This window comes from Ascidiella aspersa, chromosome 4, assembly GCF_963924565.1.
Source record: "Ascidiella aspersa chromosome 4, kaAscAspe10.2, whole genome shotgun sequence".
Classification (NCBI taxonomy): Eukaryota; Metazoa; Chordata; class Ascidiacea; order Phlebobranchia; family Ascidiidae; genus Ascidiella; species Ascidiella aspersa.
Genome location: NC_139450.1, coordinates 24,190,424 through 24,204,023, shown reverse-complemented (window position 1 = coordinate 24,204,023; position 13,600 = coordinate 24,190,424). Strand labels below are relative to the sequence as shown.

Below are 13,600 nucleotides of genomic sequence, written 5' to 3'. Positions count from 1 at the left end.
AATATAATTTATTTAAGTTTTTACATTTTTAAATAGATAAGACCAAAAAATGTTGACCAATACTGGCTACGAACATACCAGGTTGAATGCACCCGATCTCGTCCGATCTCGGAAGTTAAGCAACGTCGGGATTGGTTAGTACTTGGATGGGTGACCGCCTAGGAATACCAATTGTCGTAGGCAAAATATGATTTATTTAAGTTTTTACATTTTTAAATAGATTAGACCTAAAAATGTTGACCAATACTGCATACGACCATACCAGGTTGAATGCACCCCATCTCGTCCGATCTCGGAAGTTAAGCAACGTCGGGATTGGTTAGTACTTGGATGGGTGACCGCCTAGGAATACCAATTGTCGTAGGCACAATATGATTTGTTTAAGTTTTTACATTTTTAAATAGATTAGACCATAAATGTTGACCAATACTGTCCACGACCATACCAGGTTGAATGCACCCGATCTCGTCCGATCTCGGAAGTTAAGCAACGTCGGGATTTGTTAGTACTTGGATGGGTGACCGCCTAGGAATACCAATTGTCGTAGTCAAAATATGATTTATTTAAGTTTTTACTTTTTTAAATCGATTAGACGTAAAATGTTGAGAAATACTGCTTACGACCATACCAGGTTGAATGCACCCGATCTCGTCCGATCTCGGAAGTTAAGTAACGTCGGGATTGGTTAGTACTTGGATGGGTGACCGCCTAGCAATACCAATTTTCATAGGCAAAATATGATTTTTAAAATATATTTAAATGTTAACATTTTTAAAGATTTTAGACCAAAAAATGTTGACCAATACTGTCTACGACCATACCAGGTTGAATGCACCCGATCTCGTCCGATCTCGGAAGTTAAGCAACGTCGGGATTGGTTAGTACTTGGATGGGTGACCGCCTAGGAATACCAATTGTCGTAGGCATAATAACATTTATTTAAGTTTTTACATTTTTAAATAGATTAGACCATAAATGTTGACCAATACTGTCTACGACCATACCAGGTTGAATGCACCCGATCTCGTCCGATCTCGGAAGTTAAGCAACGTCGGGATTGGTTAGTACTTGGATGGGTGACCGCCTAGGAATACCAATTGTCGTAGGTAAAATATGATTTATTTAAGTTTTTACATTTTTAAATAGATTAGACCAAAAAATGTTGACCAATACTGGCTACGAACATACCAGGTTGAATGCACCCGATCTCGTCCGATCTCGGAAGTTAAGCAACGTCGGGATTGGTTAGTACTTGGATGGGTGACCGCCTAGGAATACCAATTGTCATAGGCAAAATATGATTTATTTAAGTTTTTACATTTTTAAATAGATTAGACCTAAAAATGTTGTCCAATACTGCATACGACCATACCAGGTTGAATGCACCCCATCTCGTCCGATCTCGGAAGTTAAGCAACGTCGGGATTGGTTAGTACTTAGATGGGTGACCGCCTAGGAATACCAATTGTCGTAGGCACAATATGATTTGTTTAAGTTTTTACATTTTTAAATAGATTAGACCATAAATGTTGACCAATACTGTCTACGACCATACCAGGTTGAATGCACCCGATCTCGTCCGATCTCGGAAGTTAAGCAACGTCGGGATTGGTTAGTACTTGGATGGGTGACCGCCTAGGAATACCAATTGTCGTAGGCAAAATATGATTTATTTAAGTTTTTACTTTTTTAAATAGATTAGACGTAAAATGTTGAGAAATACTGCTTACGACCATACCAGGTTGAATGCACCCGATCTCGTCCGATCTCGTAAGTTAAGCAACGTCGGGATTGGTTAGTACTTGGATGGGTGACCGCCTAGGAATACCAATTGTCATAGGCAAAATATGATTTATTTAAGTTTTTACATTTTTAAATAGATTAGACCTAAAAATGTTGTCCAATACTGCATACGACCATACCAGGTTGAATGCACCCCATCTCGTCCGATCTCGGAAGTTAAGCAACGTCGGGATTGGTTAGTACTTAGATGGGTGACCGCCTAGGAATACCAATTGTCGTAGGCACAATATGATTTGTTTAAGTTTTTACATTTTTAAATAGATTAGACCATAAATGTTGACCAATACTGTCTACGACCATACCAGGTTGAATGCACCCGATCTCGTCCGATCTCGGAAGTTAAGCAACGTCGGGATTGGTTAGTACTTGGATGGGTGACCGCATAGGAATTCCAATTGTCATAGGCAAAATATTATTTTTAAAATATATTTAAATGTTAGCATTTTAAAGATTTTAGACCAAAAAATGTTTACCAACAATGTCTACGACCATACCAGGTTCAATGCACCCGATCTCGTCCGATCTCGGAAGTTAAGCAACGTTGGGATTGGTGAGTACTTGGATGGGTGACCGCCTAGGAATACCAATTGTCGTAGGCACAATATGATTTATTTAAGTTTTACATTTTTAAATAGATTAGACCATAAATGTTGACCAATACTGTCCACGATCATACCAGGTTGAATGCACACGATCTCGTCCGATCACGGAAGTTAAGCAACGTCGGGATTGGTTAGTACTTGGATGGGTGACCGCCTAGGAATACCAATTGTCGTAGGCACAATATGATTTATTTAAGTTTTTACATTTTTAAATAGATTAGACCATAAATGTTGACGATTACTGTCTACGACCATACCAGGTTGAATGCACCCGATCTCGTCCGATCTCGGAAGTTAAGCAACGTCGGGATTGGTTAGTACTTGTATGGGTGACCGCCTAGGAATACCAATTGTCGTAGGCAAAATAAGATTTATTTAAGTTTTTACATTTTTAAATAGATTAGACCAAAAAATGTTGACCAATACTGGCTATGACCATACCTAGGAATACCAATTGTCGTAGGCACAATATGATTTATTTAAGTTTTTACATTTTTGAATTGATTAGACCATAAATGTTGACCAATACTGTCTACGACCATACCAGGTTGAATGCACCCGATCTCCTCCGATCTCGGAAGTTAAGCAACGTCGGGATTGGTTAGTACTTGGATGGGTGACCGCCTAGGAATACCAATTGTCGTAGGAAAAATATGATTTATTTAAGTTTTTATTTTTAAATTAGAATAGACATAAAATGTTGAGAAATACTGCTTACGACCATACCAGGTTGAATGCATCCGATCTCGTCCGATCTCGGAAGTTAAGCAACGTCGGGATTGGTTAGTACTTGGATGGGTGACCGCCTAGGAATACCAATTGTCGTAGGCAAAATATGATTTATTAAGGTTTTTACATTTTTAAATAGATTAGACCAAAAAATGTTGACCAATACTGGCTACGACCATACCAGGTTGAATGCACATGATCTCGTCCGATCTCGTCCGATCTCGGAAGTTAAGCAACGTCGGGATTGGTTAGTACTTGGATGGGTGACCGCCTAGCAATACCAATTGTCATAGGCAAAATATGATTTTTAAAATATATTTAAATGTTAACATTTTCAAATATTTTAGACCAAAAAATGTTGACCAATACTCTCTACGACCATACCAGGTTGAATGCACCCGATCTCGTCCGATCTCGGAAGTTAAGCAACGTCGGGATTGGTTAGTACTTGGATGGGTGACCGCCTAGGAATACCAATTGTCGTAGGCATAATATCATTTATTTAAGTTTTTACATTTTTAAATAGATTAGACCATAAATGTTGACCAATACTGTCTACGACCATACCAGGTTGAATGCACCCGATCTCGTCCGATCTCGGAAGTTAAGCAACGTCGGGATTGGTTAGTACTTGGATGGGTGACCGCCTAGGAATACCAATTGTCGTAGGCAAAATATGATTTATTTAAGTTTTTACATTTTTAAATAGATTAGACCTAAAAATGTTGACCAATACTGGCTACGACCATACCAGGTTGAATGCACCCCATCTCGTCCGATCTCGGAAGTTAAGCAACGTCGGGATTGGTTAGTACTTGGATGGGTGACCGCCTAGGAATACCAATTGTCGTAGGCACAATATGATTTGTTTAAGTTTTTACATTTTTAAATAGATTAGACCATAAATGTTGACCAATACTGTCTATGACCATACCAGGTTGAATGCACCCGATCTCGTCCGATCTCGGAAGTTAAGCAACGTCGGGATTGGTTAGTACTTGGATGGGTGACCGCCTAGGAATACCAATTGTCGTAGGCAAAATATGATTTATTTAAGTTTTTACTTTTTTAAATAGATTAGACGTAAAATGTTGAGAAATACTGCTTACGACCATACCAGGTTGAATGCACCCGATCTCGTCCGATCTCGGAAGTTAAGTAACGTCGGGATTGGTTAGTACTTGGATGGGTGACCGCCTAGCAATACCAATTGTCATAGGCAAAATATGATTTTTAAAATATATTTAAATGTTTACATTTTTAAAGATTTTAGACCAAAAAATGTTGACCAATACTGTCTACGACCATACCAGGTTGAATGCACCCGATCTCGTCCGATCTCGGAAGTTAAGCAACGTCGGCATTGGTTAGTACTTGGATGGGTGACCGCCTAGGAATACCAATTGTCGTAGGCATAATATCATTTATTTAAGTTTTTACATTTTTAAATAGATTAGACCATAAATGTTGACCAATACTGTCTAAGACCATACCAGGTTGAATACACCCGATCTCGTCCGATCTCGGAAGTTAAGCAACGTCGGGATTGGTTAGTACTTGGATGGGTAACCGCCTAGGAATACCAATTGTCGTAGGCAAAATATGATTTATTTAAGTTTTTACATTTTTAAATAGATTAGACCTAAAAATGTTGACCAATACTGCATACGACCATACCAGGTTGAATGCACCCCATCTCGTCCGATCTCGGAAGTTAAGCAACGTCGGGATTGGTTAGTACTTGGATGGGTGACCGCCTAGGAATACCAATTGTCGTAGGCATAATATCATTTATTTAAGTTTTTACATTTTTAAATAGATTAGACCTAAAAATGTTGACCAATACTGCATACGACCATACCAGGTTGAATACACCCGATCTCGTCCGATCTCGGAAGTTAAGCAACGTCGGGATTGGTTAGTACTTGGATGGGTAACCGCCTAGGAATACCAATTGTCGTAGGCAAAATATGATTTATTTAAGTTTTTACATTTTTAAATAGATTAGACCTAAAAATGTTGACCAATACTGCATACGACCATACCAGGTTGAATGCACCCGATCTCGTCCGATCTCGGAAGTTAAGCAACGTCGGGATTGGTTAGTACTTGGATGGGTGACCGCCTAGGAATACCAATTGTCGTAGGCAAAATATGATTTATTTAAGTTTTTACTTTTTTAAATAGATTAGACGTAAAATGTTGAGAAATAGTGCTTACGACCATACCAGGTTGAATGCACCCGATCTCGTCCGATCTCGGAAGTTAAGCAACGTCGGGATTGATTAGTACTTGGATGGGTGACCGCATAGGAATTCCAATTGTCATAGGCAAAATATGATTTATAAAATATATTTAAATGTTAACATTTTTGAAGATTTTAGACCAAAAAATGTTGACCAATACTGTCTACGACCAAACCAGGTTGAATGCACACGATCTCGTCCGATCTCGGAAGTTAAGCAACATCGGGATTGGTTGCAACTTGGATGGGTGACCGCCTAGGAATACCAATTGTCATGGGCAAAATATTATTTTTAAAATATATTTAAATGTTAGCATTTTAAAGATTTTAGACCTAAAAATGTTTACCAACACTGTCTACGACCATACCAGGTTCAATGCACCCGATCTCGTCCGATCTCGGAAGTTAAGCAACGTTGGGATTGGTTAGTACTTGGATGGGTGACCGCCTAGGAATACCAATTGTCGTAGGCACAATATGATTTATTTAAGTTTTACATTTTTAAATAGATTAGACCATAAATGTTGACCAATACTGTCCACGACCATACCAGGTTGAATGCACACGATCTCGTCCGATCTCGGAAGTTAAGCAACGTCGGGATTGGTTAGTACTTGGATGGGTGACCGCCTAGGAATACCAATTGTCGTAGGCAAAATATGATTTATTTAAGTTTTTACATTTTTAAATAGATTAGACCAAAAAATGTTGACCAATACTGGCTACGACCATACCAGGTTGAATGCACCCGATCTCGTCCGATCTCGGAAGTTAAGCAACGTCGGGATTGGTTAGTACTTGGATGGGTGACCGCCTAGCAATACCAATTGTCATAGGCAAAATATGATTTTTAAAATATATTTAAATGTTAACATTTTCAAAGATTTTAGACCAAAAAATGTTGACCAATACTCTCTACGACCATACCAGGTTGAATGCACCCGATCTCGTCCGATCTCGGAAGTTAAGCAACGTCGGGATTGGTTAGTACTTGGATGGGTGACCGCCTAGGAATACCAATTGTCGTAGGCATAATATCATTTATTTAAGTTTTTACATTTTTAAATAGATTAGACCATAAATGTTGACCAATACTGTTTACGACCATACCAGGTTGAATGCACCCGATCTCGTCCGATCTCGGAAGTTAAGCAACGTCGGGATTGGTTAGTACTTGGATGGGTGACCGCCTAGGAATACCAATTGTCGTAGGCAAAATATGATTTATTTAAGTTTTTACATTTTTAAATAGATTAGACCAAAAAATGTTGACCAATACTGGCTACGAACATACCAGGTTGAATGCACCCGATATCGTCCGATCTCGGAAGTTAAGCAACGTCGGGATTGGTTAGTACTTGGATGGGTGACCGCCTAGGAATACCAATTGTCGTAGGCAAAATATGATTTATTTAAGTTTTTACATTTTTAAACAGATTAGACCTAAAAATGTTGACCAATACTGGCTACGACCATACCAGGTTGAATGCACCCCATCTCGTCCGATCTCGGAAGTTAAGTAACGTCGGGATTGGTTAGTACTTGGATGGGTGACCGCCTAGGAATACCAATTGTCGTAGGCACAATATGATTTGTTTAAGTTTTTACATTTTTAAATAGATTAGACCATAAATGTTGACCAATACTGTCTACGACCATACCAGGTTGAATGCACCCGATCTCGTCCGATCTCGGAAGTTAAGCAACGTCGGGATTGGTTAGTACTTGGATGGGTGACCGCCTAGGAATACCAATTGTCGTAGGCAAAATATGATTTATTTAAGTTTTTACTTTTTTAAATAGATTATACGTAAAATGTTGAGAAATACTGCTTACGACCATACCAGGTTGAATGCACCCGATCTCGTCCGATCTCGGAAGTTAAGTAACGTCGGGATTGGTTAGTACTTGGATGGGTGACCGCCTAGCAATACCAATTGTCATAGGCAAAATATGAATTTTAAAATATATTTAAAGGTTAACATTTTTAAAGATTTTAGACCAAAAAATGTTGACCAATACTGTCTACGACCATACCAGGTTGAATGCACCCGATCTCGTCCGATCTCGGAAGTTGAGCAACGTCGGGATTGGTTAGTACTTGGATGGGTGACCGCCTAGGAATACCAATTGTCGTAGGCATAATATCATTTATTTAAGTTTTTACATTTTTAAATAGATTAGACCATAAATGTTGACCAATACTGTGTACGACCATACCAGGTTGAATACACCCGTTCTCGTCCGATCTCGGAAGTTAAGCAACGTCGGGATTGGTTAGTACTTGGATGGGTAACCGCCTAGGAATACCAATTGTCGTAGGCAAAATATAATTTATTTAAGTTTTTACATTTTTAAATAGATAAGACCAAAAAATGTTGACCAATACTGGCTACGAACATACCAGGTTGAATGCACCCGATCTCGTCCGATCTCGGAAGTTAAGCAACGTCGGGATTGGTTAGTACTTGGATGGGTGACCGCCTAGGAATACCAATTGTCGTAGGCAAAATATGATTTATTTAAGTTTTTACATTTTTAAATAGATTAGACCTAAAAATGTTGACCAATACTGCATACGACCATACCAGGTTGAATGCACCCCATCTCGTCCGATCTCGGAAGTTAAGCAACGTCGGGATTGGTTAGTACTTGGATGGGTGACCGCCTAGGAATACCAATTGTCGTAGGCACAATATGATTTGTTTAAGTTTTTACATTTTTAAATAGATTAGACCATAAATGTTGACCAATACTCTCCACGACCATACCAGGTTGAAAGCACCCGATCTCGTCCGATCTCGGAAGTTAAGCAACGTCGGGATTTGTTAGTACTTGGATGGGTGACCGCCTAGGAATACCAATTGTCGTAGGCAAAATATGATTTATTTAAGTTTTTACTTTTTTAAATAGATTAGACGTAAAATGTTGAGAAATACTGCTTACGACCATACCAGGTTGAATGCACCCGATCTCGTCCGATCTCGGAAGTTAAGTAACGTCGGGATTGGTTAGTACTTGGATGGGTGACCGCCTAGCAATACCAATTTTCATAGGCAAAATATGATTTTTAAAATATATTTAAATGTTAACATTTTTAAAGATTTTAGACCAAAAAATGTTGACCAATACTGTCTACGACCATACCAGGTTGAATGCACCCGATCTCGTCCGATCTCGGAAGTTAAGCAACGTCGGGATTGGTTAGTACTTGGATGGGTGACCGCCTAGGAATACCAATTGTCGTAGGCATAATAACATTTATTTAAGTTTTTACATTTTTAAATAGATTAGACCATAAATGTTGACCAATACTGTCTACGACCATACCAGGTTGAATGCACCCGATCTCGTCCGATTTCGGAAGTCAAGCAACGTCGGGATTGGTTAGTACTTGGATGGGTGACCGCCTAGGAATACCAATTGTCGTAGGCAAAATATGATTTATTTAAGTTTTTACATTTTTAAATAGATTAGACCAAAAAATGTTGACCAATACTGGCTACGAACATACCAGGTTGAATGCACCCGATCTCGTCCGATCTCGGAAGTTAAGCAACGTCGGGATTGGTTAGTACTTGGATGGGTGACCGCCTAGGAATACCAATTGTCATAGGCAAAATATGATTTATTTAAGTTTTTACATTTTTAAATAGATTAGACCTAAAAAAGTTGTCCAATACTGCATACGACCATACCAGGTTGAATGCACCCCATCTCGTCCGATCTCGGAAGTTAAGCAACGTCGGGATTGGTTAGTACTTGGATGGGTGACCGCCTAGGAATACCAATTGTCGTAGGCACAATATGATTTGTTTAAGTTTTTACATTTTTAAATAGATTAGACCATAAATGTTGACCAATACTGTCTACGACCATACCAGGTTGAATGCACCCGATCTCGTCCGATCTCGGAAGTTAAGCAACGTCGGGATTGGTTAGTACTTGGATGGGTGACCGCCTAGGAATACCAATTGTCGTAGGCAAAATATGATTTATTTAAGTTTTTACTTTTTTAAATAGATTAGACGTAAAATGTTGAGAAATACTGCTTACGACCATACCAGGTTGAATGCACCCGATCTCGTCCGATCTCGGAAGTTAAGCAACGTCGGGATTGGTTAGTACTTGGATGGGTGACCGCATAGGAATTCCAATTGTCATAGGCAAAATATTATTTTTAAAATATATTTAAATGTTAGCATTTTAAAGATTTTAGACCAAAAAATGTTTACCAACACTGTCTACGACCATACCAGGTTCAATGCACCCGATCTCGTCCGATCTCGGAAGTTAAGCAACGTTGGGATTGGTGAGTACTTGGATGGGTGACCGCCTAGGAATACCAATTGTCGTAGGCACAATATGATTTATTTAAGTTTTACATTTTTAAATAGATTAGACCATAAATGTTGACCAATACTGTCCACGACCATACCAGGTTGAATGCACACGATCTCGTCCGATCACGGAAGTTAAGCAACGTCGGGATTGGTTAGTACTTGGATGGGTGACCGCTTAGGAATACCAATTTTCGTAGGCACAATATGATTTATTTAAGTTTTTACATTTTTAAATAGATTAGACCATAAATGTTGACGATTACTGTCTACGACCATACCAGGTTGAATGCACCCGATCTCGTCCGATCTCGGAAGTTAAGCAACGTCGGGATTGGTTAGTACTTGGATGGGTGACCGCCTAGCAATACCAATTGTCGTAGGCAAAATAAGATTTATTTAAGTTTTTACATTTTTAAATAGATTAGACCAAAAAATGTTGACCAATACTGGCTACGACCATACCTAGGAATACCAATTGTCGTAGGCACAATATGATTTATTTAAGTTTTTACATTTTTAAATTGATTAGACCATAAATGTTGACCAATACTGTCTACGACCATACCAGGTTGAATGCACCCGATCTCCTCCGATCTCGGAAGTTAAGCAACGTCGGGATTGGTTAGTACTTGGATGGGTGACCGCCTAGGAATACCAATTGTCGTAGGCAAAATATGATTTATTTAAGTTTTTATTTTTAAAATAGAATAGACATAAAATGTTGAGAAATACTGCTTACGACCATACCAGGTTGAATGCATCCGATCTCGGAAGTTAAGCAACGTCGGGATTGGTTAGTACTTGGATGGGTGACCGCCTAGGAATACCAATTGTCGTAGGCAAAATATGATTTATTTAAGTTTTTACATTTTTAAATAGATTAGACCAAAAAATGTTGACCAATACTGGCTACGACCATACCAGGTTGAATGCACCCGATCTCGTCCGATCTCGGAAGTTAAGCAACGTCGGGATTGGTTAGTACTTGGATGGGTGACCGCCTAGCAATACCAATTGTCATAGGCAAAATATGATTTTTAAAATATATTTAAATGTTAACATTTTCAAAGATTTGAGATCAAAAAATGTTGACCAATACTGTCTACGACCATACCAGGTTGAATGCACCAGATCTCGTCCGATCTCGGAAGTTAAGCAACGTCGGGATTGGTTAGTACTTGGATGGGTGACCGCCTAGGAATACCAATGGCCGTAGGCATAATATCATTTATTTAAGTTTTTACATTTTTAAATAGATTAGAACATAAATGTTGACCAATACTGTCTACGACCATACCAGGTTGAATGCACCCGATCTCGTCCGATCTCGGAAGTTAAGCAACGTCGGGATTGGTTAGTACTTGGATGGGTGACCGCCTAGGAATACCAAATGTCGTAGGCAAAATATGTTTTATTTAAGTTTTTACATTTTTAAATAGATTAGACCAAAAAATGTTGACCAAAACTGGCTACGAACATACCAGGTTGAATGCACCCGATCTCGTCCGATCTCGGAAGTTAAGCAACGTCGGGATTGGTTAGTACTTGGATGGGTGACCGCCTAGGAATACCAATTGTCGTAGGCACAATATGATTTGTTTAAGTTTTTACATTTTTAAATAGATTAGACCATAAATGTTGACCAATACTGTCTACGACCATACCAGGTTGAATGCACCCGATCTCGTCCGATCTCGGAAGTTAAGCAACGTCGGGATTGGTTAGTACTTGGATGGGTGACCGCCTAGGAATACCAATTGTCGTAGGCAAAATATGATTTATTTAAGTTTTTACTTTTTTAAATAGATTAGACGTAAAATGTTGAGAAATACTGCTTACGACCATACCAGGTTGAATGCACCCGATCTCGTCCGATCTCGGAAGTTAAGCAACGTCGGGATTGGTTAGTACTTTGTTGGGTGACCGCCTAGGAATACCAATTGTCGTAGGCAAAATATGATTTATTTAAGTTTTTACATTTTTAAATAGATTAAACTTAAAATGTTGAGAAATACTGCTTATGACCATACCAGGTTGAATGCACCCGATCTCGTCCGATCTCGGAAGTTAAGCAACGTCGGGATTGGTTAGTACTTGGATGGGTGACCGCCTAGGAATACCAAATGTCGTAGGCAAAATATGATTTATTTAAGTTTTTACATTTTTAAATAGATTAGACCAAAAAATGTTGACCAAAACTGGCTACGAACATACCAGGTTGAATGCACCCGATCTCGTCCGATCTCGGAAGTTAAGCAACGTCGGGATTGGTTAGTACTTGGATGGGTGACCGCCTAGGAATACCAATTGTCGTAGGCAAAATATGATTTATTTAAGTTTTTACTTTTTTAAATAGATTAGACGTAAAATGTTGAGAAATACTGCTTACGACCATACCAGGTTGAATGCACCCGATCTCGTCCGATCTCGGAAGTTAAGCAACGTCGGGATTGGTTAGTACTTTGATGGGTGACCGCCTAGGAATACCAATTGTCGTAGGCAAAATATGATTTATTTAAGTTTTTACATTTTTAAATAGATTAGACGTAAAATGTTGAGAAATACTGCTTATGACCATACCAGGTTGAATGCACCCGATCTCGTCCGATCTCGGAAGTTAAGCAACGTCGGGATTGGTTAGTACTTGGATGGGTGACCGCATAGGAATTCCAAATGTCATAGGCAAAATATGATTTATAAAATATATTTAAATGTTAACATTTTTGAAGATTTTAGACCAAAAAATGTTGACCAATACTGTCTACGACCATACCAGGTTGAATGCACCCGATCTCGTCCGATCTCGGAAGTTAAGCAACGTCGGGATTGGTTAGTACTTGGATGGGTGACCGCCTAGCAATACCAATTGTCATAGGCAAATTATTACTTTTAAAATATATTTAAATGTTAGCATTTTAAAGATTTTAGACCAAAAAATGTTTACCAACACTGTCTACGACCATACCAGGTTGAATGCACCCGATCTCGTCCGATCTCGGAAGTTAAGCAACGTCGGGATTGGTTAGTCATTGGATGGGTGACCGCCTAGGAATACCAAATGTCGTAGGCATAATATCATTTATTTAAGTTTTTACATTTTTAAAAAGATTAGACCATAAATGTTGACGAATACTGTCTACGACCATACCAGGTTGAATGCACCCGATCTCGTCCGATCTCGGAAGTTAAGCAACGTCGGGATTGGTTAGTACTTGGATGGGTGACCGCCTAGGAATACCAATTGTCGTAGGCAAAATATGATTTATTTAAGTTTTTACATTTTTAAATAGATTAGACCAAAAAATGTTGACCAATACTGGCTACGAACATACCAGATTGAATGCACCCGATCTCGTCCGATCTCGGAAGTTAAGCAACGTCGGGATTGGTTAGTACTTGGATGGGTGACCGCCTAGGAATACCAATTTTCGTAGGCAAATTATGATTTATTTAAGTTTTTACATTTTTAAATAGATTAGACCAAAAAATGTTGACCAATACTGGCTACGAACATACCAGATTGAATGCACCCGATCTCGTCCGATCTCGGAAGTTAAGCAACGTCGGTATTGGTTAGTACTTGGATGGGTGACCGCCTAGCAATACCAATTGTCATAGGCAAAATATGATTTTTAAAATATATTTAAATGTTAACATTTTCAAAGATTTTAGACCAAAAAATGTTGACCAATACTGTCTACGACCATACCAGGTTGAATGCACCCGATCTCGTCCGATCTCGGAAGTTAAGCAACGTCGGGATTGGTTAGTACTTGGATGGGTGACCGCCTAGGAATACCAATTTTCGTAGGCATAATATCATTTATTTAAGTTTTTACATTTTTAAATAGATTAGAACATAAATGTTGACCAATACT

At 38.8% G+C, this 13,600-nt stretch overlaps 39 non-coding genes and 33 pseudogenes across 39 annotated transcripts; all 72 read left to right on the top strand.

The window, feature by feature from the left end:
- Nucleotides 1–64: 64 nt before the first annotated feature.
- Nucleotides 65–183, top strand: LOC146152992 (5S ribosomal RNA). Its single transcript, XR_014498245.1, has one exon. It is a non-coding gene; the product is annotated as a 5S ribosomal RNA (ribosomal RNA).
- Nucleotides 184–248: 65 nt separating this feature from the next.
- Nucleotides 249–367, top strand: LOC146152991 (5S ribosomal RNA; annotated as a pseudogene).
- A 64-nt stretch (nucleotides 368–431) lies between these two features.
- LOC146152990 (5S ribosomal RNA) lies at nucleotides 432–550 on the top strand (annotated as a pseudogene).
- A 64-nt stretch (nucleotides 551–614) lies between these two features.
- Nucleotides 615–733, top strand: LOC146152989 (5S ribosomal RNA; annotated as a pseudogene).
- Nucleotides 734–807: 74 nt separating this feature from the next.
- On the top strand, nucleotides 808–926 carry LOC146152988 (5S ribosomal RNA). The gene has a single exon (XR_014498654.1). It is a non-coding gene; the product is annotated as a 5S ribosomal RNA (ribosomal RNA).
- Nucleotides 927–990: 64 nt separating this feature from the next.
- On the top strand, nucleotides 991–1,109 carry LOC146152987 (5S ribosomal RNA). Its single transcript, XR_014495821.1, has one exon. It is a non-coding gene; the product is annotated as a 5S ribosomal RNA (ribosomal RNA).
- A 65-nt stretch (nucleotides 1,110–1,174) lies between these two features.
- On the top strand, nucleotides 1,175–1,293 carry LOC146152986 (5S ribosomal RNA; annotated as a pseudogene).
- A 65-nt stretch (nucleotides 1,294–1,358) lies between these two features.
- On the top strand, nucleotides 1,359–1,477 carry LOC146152985 (5S ribosomal RNA; annotated as a pseudogene).
- A 64-nt stretch (nucleotides 1,478–1,541) lies between these two features.
- Nucleotides 1,542–1,660, top strand: LOC146152984 (5S ribosomal RNA). The gene has a single exon (XR_014498653.1). It is a non-coding gene; the product is annotated as a 5S ribosomal RNA (ribosomal RNA).
- A 64-nt stretch (nucleotides 1,661–1,724) lies between these two features.
- On the top strand, nucleotides 1,725–1,843 carry LOC146152983 (5S ribosomal RNA; annotated as a pseudogene).
- Nucleotides 1,844–1,908: 65 nt separating this feature from the next.
- On the top strand, nucleotides 1,909–2,027 carry LOC146152982 (5S ribosomal RNA; annotated as a pseudogene).
- Nucleotides 2,028–2,091: 64 nt separating this feature from the next.
- On the top strand, nucleotides 2,092–2,210 carry LOC146152981 (5S ribosomal RNA). Its single transcript, XR_014497704.1, has one exon. It is a non-coding gene; the product is annotated as a 5S ribosomal RNA (ribosomal RNA).
- A 73-nt stretch (nucleotides 2,211–2,283) lies between these two features.
- LOC146152980 (5S ribosomal RNA) lies at nucleotides 2,284–2,402 on the top strand. The gene has a single exon (XR_014498467.1). It is a non-coding gene; the product is annotated as a 5S ribosomal RNA (ribosomal RNA).
- Nucleotides 2,403–2,465: 63 nt separating this feature from the next.
- Nucleotides 2,466–2,584, top strand: LOC146152979 (5S ribosomal RNA; annotated as a pseudogene).
- Nucleotides 2,585–2,648: 64 nt separating this feature from the next.
- Nucleotides 2,649–2,767, top strand: LOC146152978 (5S ribosomal RNA). Its single transcript, XR_014496138.1, has one exon. It is a non-coding gene; the product is annotated as a 5S ribosomal RNA (ribosomal RNA).
- Nucleotides 2,768–2,935: 168 nt separating this feature from the next.
- Nucleotides 2,936–3,054, top strand: LOC146152977 (5S ribosomal RNA). Its single transcript, XR_014497602.1, has one exon. It is a non-coding gene; the product is annotated as a 5S ribosomal RNA (ribosomal RNA).
- A 63-nt stretch (nucleotides 3,055–3,117) lies between these two features.
- LOC146152976 (5S ribosomal RNA) lies at nucleotides 3,118–3,236 on the top strand. The gene has a single exon (XR_014496711.1). It is a non-coding gene; the product is annotated as a 5S ribosomal RNA (ribosomal RNA).
- Nucleotides 3,237–3,301: 65 nt separating this feature from the next.
- On the top strand, nucleotides 3,302–3,430 carry LOC146152975 (5S ribosomal RNA; annotated as a pseudogene).
- Nucleotides 3,431–3,504: 74 nt separating this feature from the next.
- On the top strand, nucleotides 3,505–3,623 carry LOC146152974 (5S ribosomal RNA). The gene has a single exon (XR_014496769.1). It is a non-coding gene; the product is annotated as a 5S ribosomal RNA (ribosomal RNA).
- A 64-nt stretch (nucleotides 3,624–3,687) lies between these two features.
- LOC146152973 (5S ribosomal RNA) lies at nucleotides 3,688–3,806 on the top strand. The gene has a single exon (XR_014498652.1). It is a non-coding gene; the product is annotated as a 5S ribosomal RNA (ribosomal RNA).
- Nucleotides 3,807–3,871: 65 nt separating this feature from the next.
- On the top strand, nucleotides 3,872–3,990 carry LOC146152972 (5S ribosomal RNA; annotated as a pseudogene).
- A 64-nt stretch (nucleotides 3,991–4,054) lies between these two features.
- On the top strand, nucleotides 4,055–4,173 carry LOC146152971 (5S ribosomal RNA). The gene has a single exon (XR_014495669.1). It is a non-coding gene; the product is annotated as a 5S ribosomal RNA (ribosomal RNA).
- A 64-nt stretch (nucleotides 4,174–4,237) lies between these two features.
- LOC146152970 (5S ribosomal RNA) lies at nucleotides 4,238–4,356 on the top strand (annotated as a pseudogene).
- Nucleotides 4,357–4,430: 74 nt separating this feature from the next.
- On the top strand, nucleotides 4,431–4,549 carry LOC146152969 (5S ribosomal RNA). The gene has a single exon (XR_014497191.1). It is a non-coding gene; the product is annotated as a 5S ribosomal RNA (ribosomal RNA).
- A 64-nt stretch (nucleotides 4,550–4,613) lies between these two features.
- LOC146152968 (5S ribosomal RNA) lies at nucleotides 4,614–4,732 on the top strand. Its single transcript, XR_014498401.1, has one exon. It is a non-coding gene; the product is annotated as a 5S ribosomal RNA (ribosomal RNA).
- A 65-nt stretch (nucleotides 4,733–4,797) lies between these two features.
- On the top strand, nucleotides 4,798–4,916 carry LOC146152967 (5S ribosomal RNA; annotated as a pseudogene).
- Nucleotides 4,917–4,981: 65 nt separating this feature from the next.
- LOC146152966 (5S ribosomal RNA) lies at nucleotides 4,982–5,100 on the top strand. Its single transcript, XR_014496398.1, has one exon. It is a non-coding gene; the product is annotated as a 5S ribosomal RNA (ribosomal RNA).
- Nucleotides 5,101–5,165: 65 nt separating this feature from the next.
- On the top strand, nucleotides 5,166–5,284 carry LOC146152965 (5S ribosomal RNA). Its single transcript, XR_014495913.1, has one exon. It is a non-coding gene; the product is annotated as a 5S ribosomal RNA (ribosomal RNA).
- A 64-nt stretch (nucleotides 5,285–5,348) lies between these two features.
- Nucleotides 5,349–5,467, top strand: LOC146152964 (5S ribosomal RNA; annotated as a pseudogene).
- A 74-nt stretch (nucleotides 5,468–5,541) lies between these two features.
- LOC146152963 (5S ribosomal RNA) lies at nucleotides 5,542–5,660 on the top strand (annotated as a pseudogene).
- A 73-nt stretch (nucleotides 5,661–5,733) lies between these two features.
- Nucleotides 5,734–5,852, top strand: LOC146152962 (5S ribosomal RNA). The gene has a single exon (XR_014497510.1). It is a non-coding gene; the product is annotated as a 5S ribosomal RNA (ribosomal RNA).
- Nucleotides 5,853–5,915: 63 nt separating this feature from the next.
- Nucleotides 5,916–6,034, top strand: LOC146152961 (5S ribosomal RNA; annotated as a pseudogene).
- A 65-nt stretch (nucleotides 6,035–6,099) lies between these two features.
- On the top strand, nucleotides 6,100–6,218 carry LOC146152960 (5S ribosomal RNA; annotated as a pseudogene).
- Nucleotides 6,219–6,292: 74 nt separating this feature from the next.
- On the top strand, nucleotides 6,293–6,411 carry LOC146152959 (5S ribosomal RNA). Its single transcript, XR_014496768.1, has one exon. It is a non-coding gene; the product is annotated as a 5S ribosomal RNA (ribosomal RNA).
- Nucleotides 6,412–6,475: 64 nt separating this feature from the next.
- Nucleotides 6,476–6,594, top strand: LOC146152958 (5S ribosomal RNA). The gene has a single exon (XR_014495827.1). It is a non-coding gene; the product is annotated as a 5S ribosomal RNA (ribosomal RNA).
- A 65-nt stretch (nucleotides 6,595–6,659) lies between these two features.
- Nucleotides 6,660–6,778, top strand: LOC146152957 (5S ribosomal RNA; annotated as a pseudogene).
- A 65-nt stretch (nucleotides 6,779–6,843) lies between these two features.
- On the top strand, nucleotides 6,844–6,962 carry LOC146152956 (5S ribosomal RNA; annotated as a pseudogene).
- Nucleotides 6,963–7,026: 64 nt separating this feature from the next.
- Nucleotides 7,027–7,145, top strand: LOC146152955 (5S ribosomal RNA). The gene has a single exon (XR_014498650.1). It is a non-coding gene; the product is annotated as a 5S ribosomal RNA (ribosomal RNA).
- Nucleotides 7,146–7,209: 64 nt separating this feature from the next.
- Nucleotides 7,210–7,328, top strand: LOC146152954 (5S ribosomal RNA; annotated as a pseudogene).
- Nucleotides 7,329–7,402: 74 nt separating this feature from the next.
- Nucleotides 7,403–7,521, top strand: LOC146152953 (5S ribosomal RNA). The gene has a single exon (XR_014497276.1). It is a non-coding gene; the product is annotated as a 5S ribosomal RNA (ribosomal RNA).
- A 64-nt stretch (nucleotides 7,522–7,585) lies between these two features.
- On the top strand, nucleotides 7,586–7,704 carry LOC146152952 (5S ribosomal RNA; annotated as a pseudogene).
- Nucleotides 7,705–7,769: 65 nt separating this feature from the next.
- Nucleotides 7,770–7,888, top strand: LOC146152951 (5S ribosomal RNA). Its single transcript, XR_014498244.1, has one exon. It is a non-coding gene; the product is annotated as a 5S ribosomal RNA (ribosomal RNA).
- A 65-nt stretch (nucleotides 7,889–7,953) lies between these two features.
- LOC146152950 (5S ribosomal RNA) lies at nucleotides 7,954–8,072 on the top strand (annotated as a pseudogene).
- A 64-nt stretch (nucleotides 8,073–8,136) lies between these two features.
- Nucleotides 8,137–8,255, top strand: LOC146152949 (5S ribosomal RNA; annotated as a pseudogene).
- A 64-nt stretch (nucleotides 8,256–8,319) lies between these two features.
- LOC146152948 (5S ribosomal RNA) lies at nucleotides 8,320–8,438 on the top strand (annotated as a pseudogene).
- Nucleotides 8,439–8,512: 74 nt separating this feature from the next.
- On the top strand, nucleotides 8,513–8,631 carry LOC146152947 (5S ribosomal RNA). The gene has a single exon (XR_014498649.1). It is a non-coding gene; the product is annotated as a 5S ribosomal RNA (ribosomal RNA).
- A 64-nt stretch (nucleotides 8,632–8,695) lies between these two features.
- On the top strand, nucleotides 8,696–8,814 carry LOC146152946 (5S ribosomal RNA). Its single transcript, XR_014497658.1, has one exon. It is a non-coding gene; the product is annotated as a 5S ribosomal RNA (ribosomal RNA).
- Nucleotides 8,815–8,879: 65 nt separating this feature from the next.
- On the top strand, nucleotides 8,880–8,998 carry LOC146152945 (5S ribosomal RNA; annotated as a pseudogene).
- A 65-nt stretch (nucleotides 8,999–9,063) lies between these two features.
- LOC146152944 (5S ribosomal RNA) lies at nucleotides 9,064–9,182 on the top strand (annotated as a pseudogene).
- A 64-nt stretch (nucleotides 9,183–9,246) lies between these two features.
- LOC146152943 (5S ribosomal RNA) lies at nucleotides 9,247–9,365 on the top strand. The gene has a single exon (XR_014498648.1). It is a non-coding gene; the product is annotated as a 5S ribosomal RNA (ribosomal RNA).
- Nucleotides 9,366–9,429: 64 nt separating this feature from the next.
- Nucleotides 9,430–9,548, top strand: LOC146152942 (5S ribosomal RNA). Its single transcript, XR_014497862.1, has one exon. It is a non-coding gene; the product is annotated as a 5S ribosomal RNA (ribosomal RNA).
- Nucleotides 9,549–9,621: 73 nt separating this feature from the next.
- On the top strand, nucleotides 9,622–9,740 carry LOC146152941 (5S ribosomal RNA). Its single transcript, XR_014498466.1, has one exon. It is a non-coding gene; the product is annotated as a 5S ribosomal RNA (ribosomal RNA).
- Nucleotides 9,741–9,803: 63 nt separating this feature from the next.
- LOC146152940 (5S ribosomal RNA) lies at nucleotides 9,804–9,922 on the top strand (annotated as a pseudogene).
- A 64-nt stretch (nucleotides 9,923–9,986) lies between these two features.
- LOC146152939 (5S ribosomal RNA) lies at nucleotides 9,987–10,105 on the top strand. The gene has a single exon (XR_014497662.1). It is a non-coding gene; the product is annotated as a 5S ribosomal RNA (ribosomal RNA).
- A 168-nt stretch (nucleotides 10,106–10,273) lies between these two features.
- Nucleotides 10,274–10,392, top strand: LOC146152938 (5S ribosomal RNA). The gene has a single exon (XR_014496042.1). It is a non-coding gene; the product is annotated as a 5S ribosomal RNA (ribosomal RNA).
- Nucleotides 10,393–10,455: 63 nt separating this feature from the next.
- LOC146152937 (5S ribosomal RNA) lies at nucleotides 10,456–10,564 on the top strand (annotated as a pseudogene).
- A 65-nt stretch (nucleotides 10,565–10,629) lies between these two features.
- On the top strand, nucleotides 10,630–10,748 carry LOC146152936 (5S ribosomal RNA; annotated as a pseudogene).
- Nucleotides 10,749–10,822: 74 nt separating this feature from the next.
- Nucleotides 10,823–10,941, top strand: LOC146152935 (5S ribosomal RNA; annotated as a pseudogene).
- Nucleotides 10,942–11,005: 64 nt separating this feature from the next.
- Nucleotides 11,006–11,124, top strand: LOC146152934 (5S ribosomal RNA). The gene has a single exon (XR_014496522.1). It is a non-coding gene; the product is annotated as a 5S ribosomal RNA (ribosomal RNA).
- A 65-nt stretch (nucleotides 11,125–11,189) lies between these two features.
- LOC146152933 (5S ribosomal RNA) lies at nucleotides 11,190–11,308 on the top strand. The gene has a single exon (XR_014498243.1). It is a non-coding gene; the product is annotated as a 5S ribosomal RNA (ribosomal RNA).
- A 64-nt stretch (nucleotides 11,309–11,372) lies between these two features.
- Nucleotides 11,373–11,491, top strand: LOC146152932 (5S ribosomal RNA). The gene has a single exon (XR_014498647.1). It is a non-coding gene; the product is annotated as a 5S ribosomal RNA (ribosomal RNA).
- A 64-nt stretch (nucleotides 11,492–11,555) lies between these two features.
- LOC146152931 (5S ribosomal RNA) lies at nucleotides 11,556–11,674 on the top strand. The gene has a single exon (XR_014495761.1). It is a non-coding gene; the product is annotated as a 5S ribosomal RNA (ribosomal RNA).
- A 64-nt stretch (nucleotides 11,675–11,738) lies between these two features.
- Nucleotides 11,739–11,857, top strand: LOC146152930 (5S ribosomal RNA). The gene has a single exon (XR_014497235.1). It is a non-coding gene; the product is annotated as a 5S ribosomal RNA (ribosomal RNA).
- A 65-nt stretch (nucleotides 11,858–11,922) lies between these two features.
- On the top strand, nucleotides 11,923–12,041 carry LOC146152929 (5S ribosomal RNA). The gene has a single exon (XR_014498242.1). It is a non-coding gene; the product is annotated as a 5S ribosomal RNA (ribosomal RNA).
- A 64-nt stretch (nucleotides 12,042–12,105) lies between these two features.
- Nucleotides 12,106–12,224, top strand: LOC146152928 (5S ribosomal RNA). The gene has a single exon (XR_014495556.1). It is a non-coding gene; the product is annotated as a 5S ribosomal RNA (ribosomal RNA).
- Nucleotides 12,225–12,288: 64 nt separating this feature from the next.
- On the top strand, nucleotides 12,289–12,407 carry LOC146152927 (5S ribosomal RNA). Its single transcript, XR_014498136.1, has one exon. It is a non-coding gene; the product is annotated as a 5S ribosomal RNA (ribosomal RNA).
- A 74-nt stretch (nucleotides 12,408–12,481) lies between these two features.
- On the top strand, nucleotides 12,482–12,600 carry LOC146152926 (5S ribosomal RNA; annotated as a pseudogene).
- Nucleotides 12,601–12,673: 73 nt separating this feature from the next.
- Nucleotides 12,674–12,792, top strand: LOC146152925 (5S ribosomal RNA; annotated as a pseudogene).
- A 64-nt stretch (nucleotides 12,793–12,856) lies between these two features.
- LOC146152924 (5S ribosomal RNA) lies at nucleotides 12,857–12,975 on the top strand. The gene has a single exon (XR_014498646.1). It is a non-coding gene; the product is annotated as a 5S ribosomal RNA (ribosomal RNA).
- A 65-nt stretch (nucleotides 12,976–13,040) lies between these two features.
- Nucleotides 13,041–13,159, top strand: LOC146152923 (5S ribosomal RNA; annotated as a pseudogene).
- Nucleotides 13,160–13,224: 65 nt separating this feature from the next.
- On the top strand, nucleotides 13,225–13,343 carry LOC146152922 (5S ribosomal RNA; annotated as a pseudogene).
- Nucleotides 13,344–13,417: 74 nt separating this feature from the next.
- LOC146152921 (5S ribosomal RNA) lies at nucleotides 13,418–13,536 on the top strand. The gene has a single exon (XR_014497167.1). It is a non-coding gene; the product is annotated as a 5S ribosomal RNA (ribosomal RNA).
- Nucleotides 13,537–13,600: the final 64 nt, after the last annotated feature.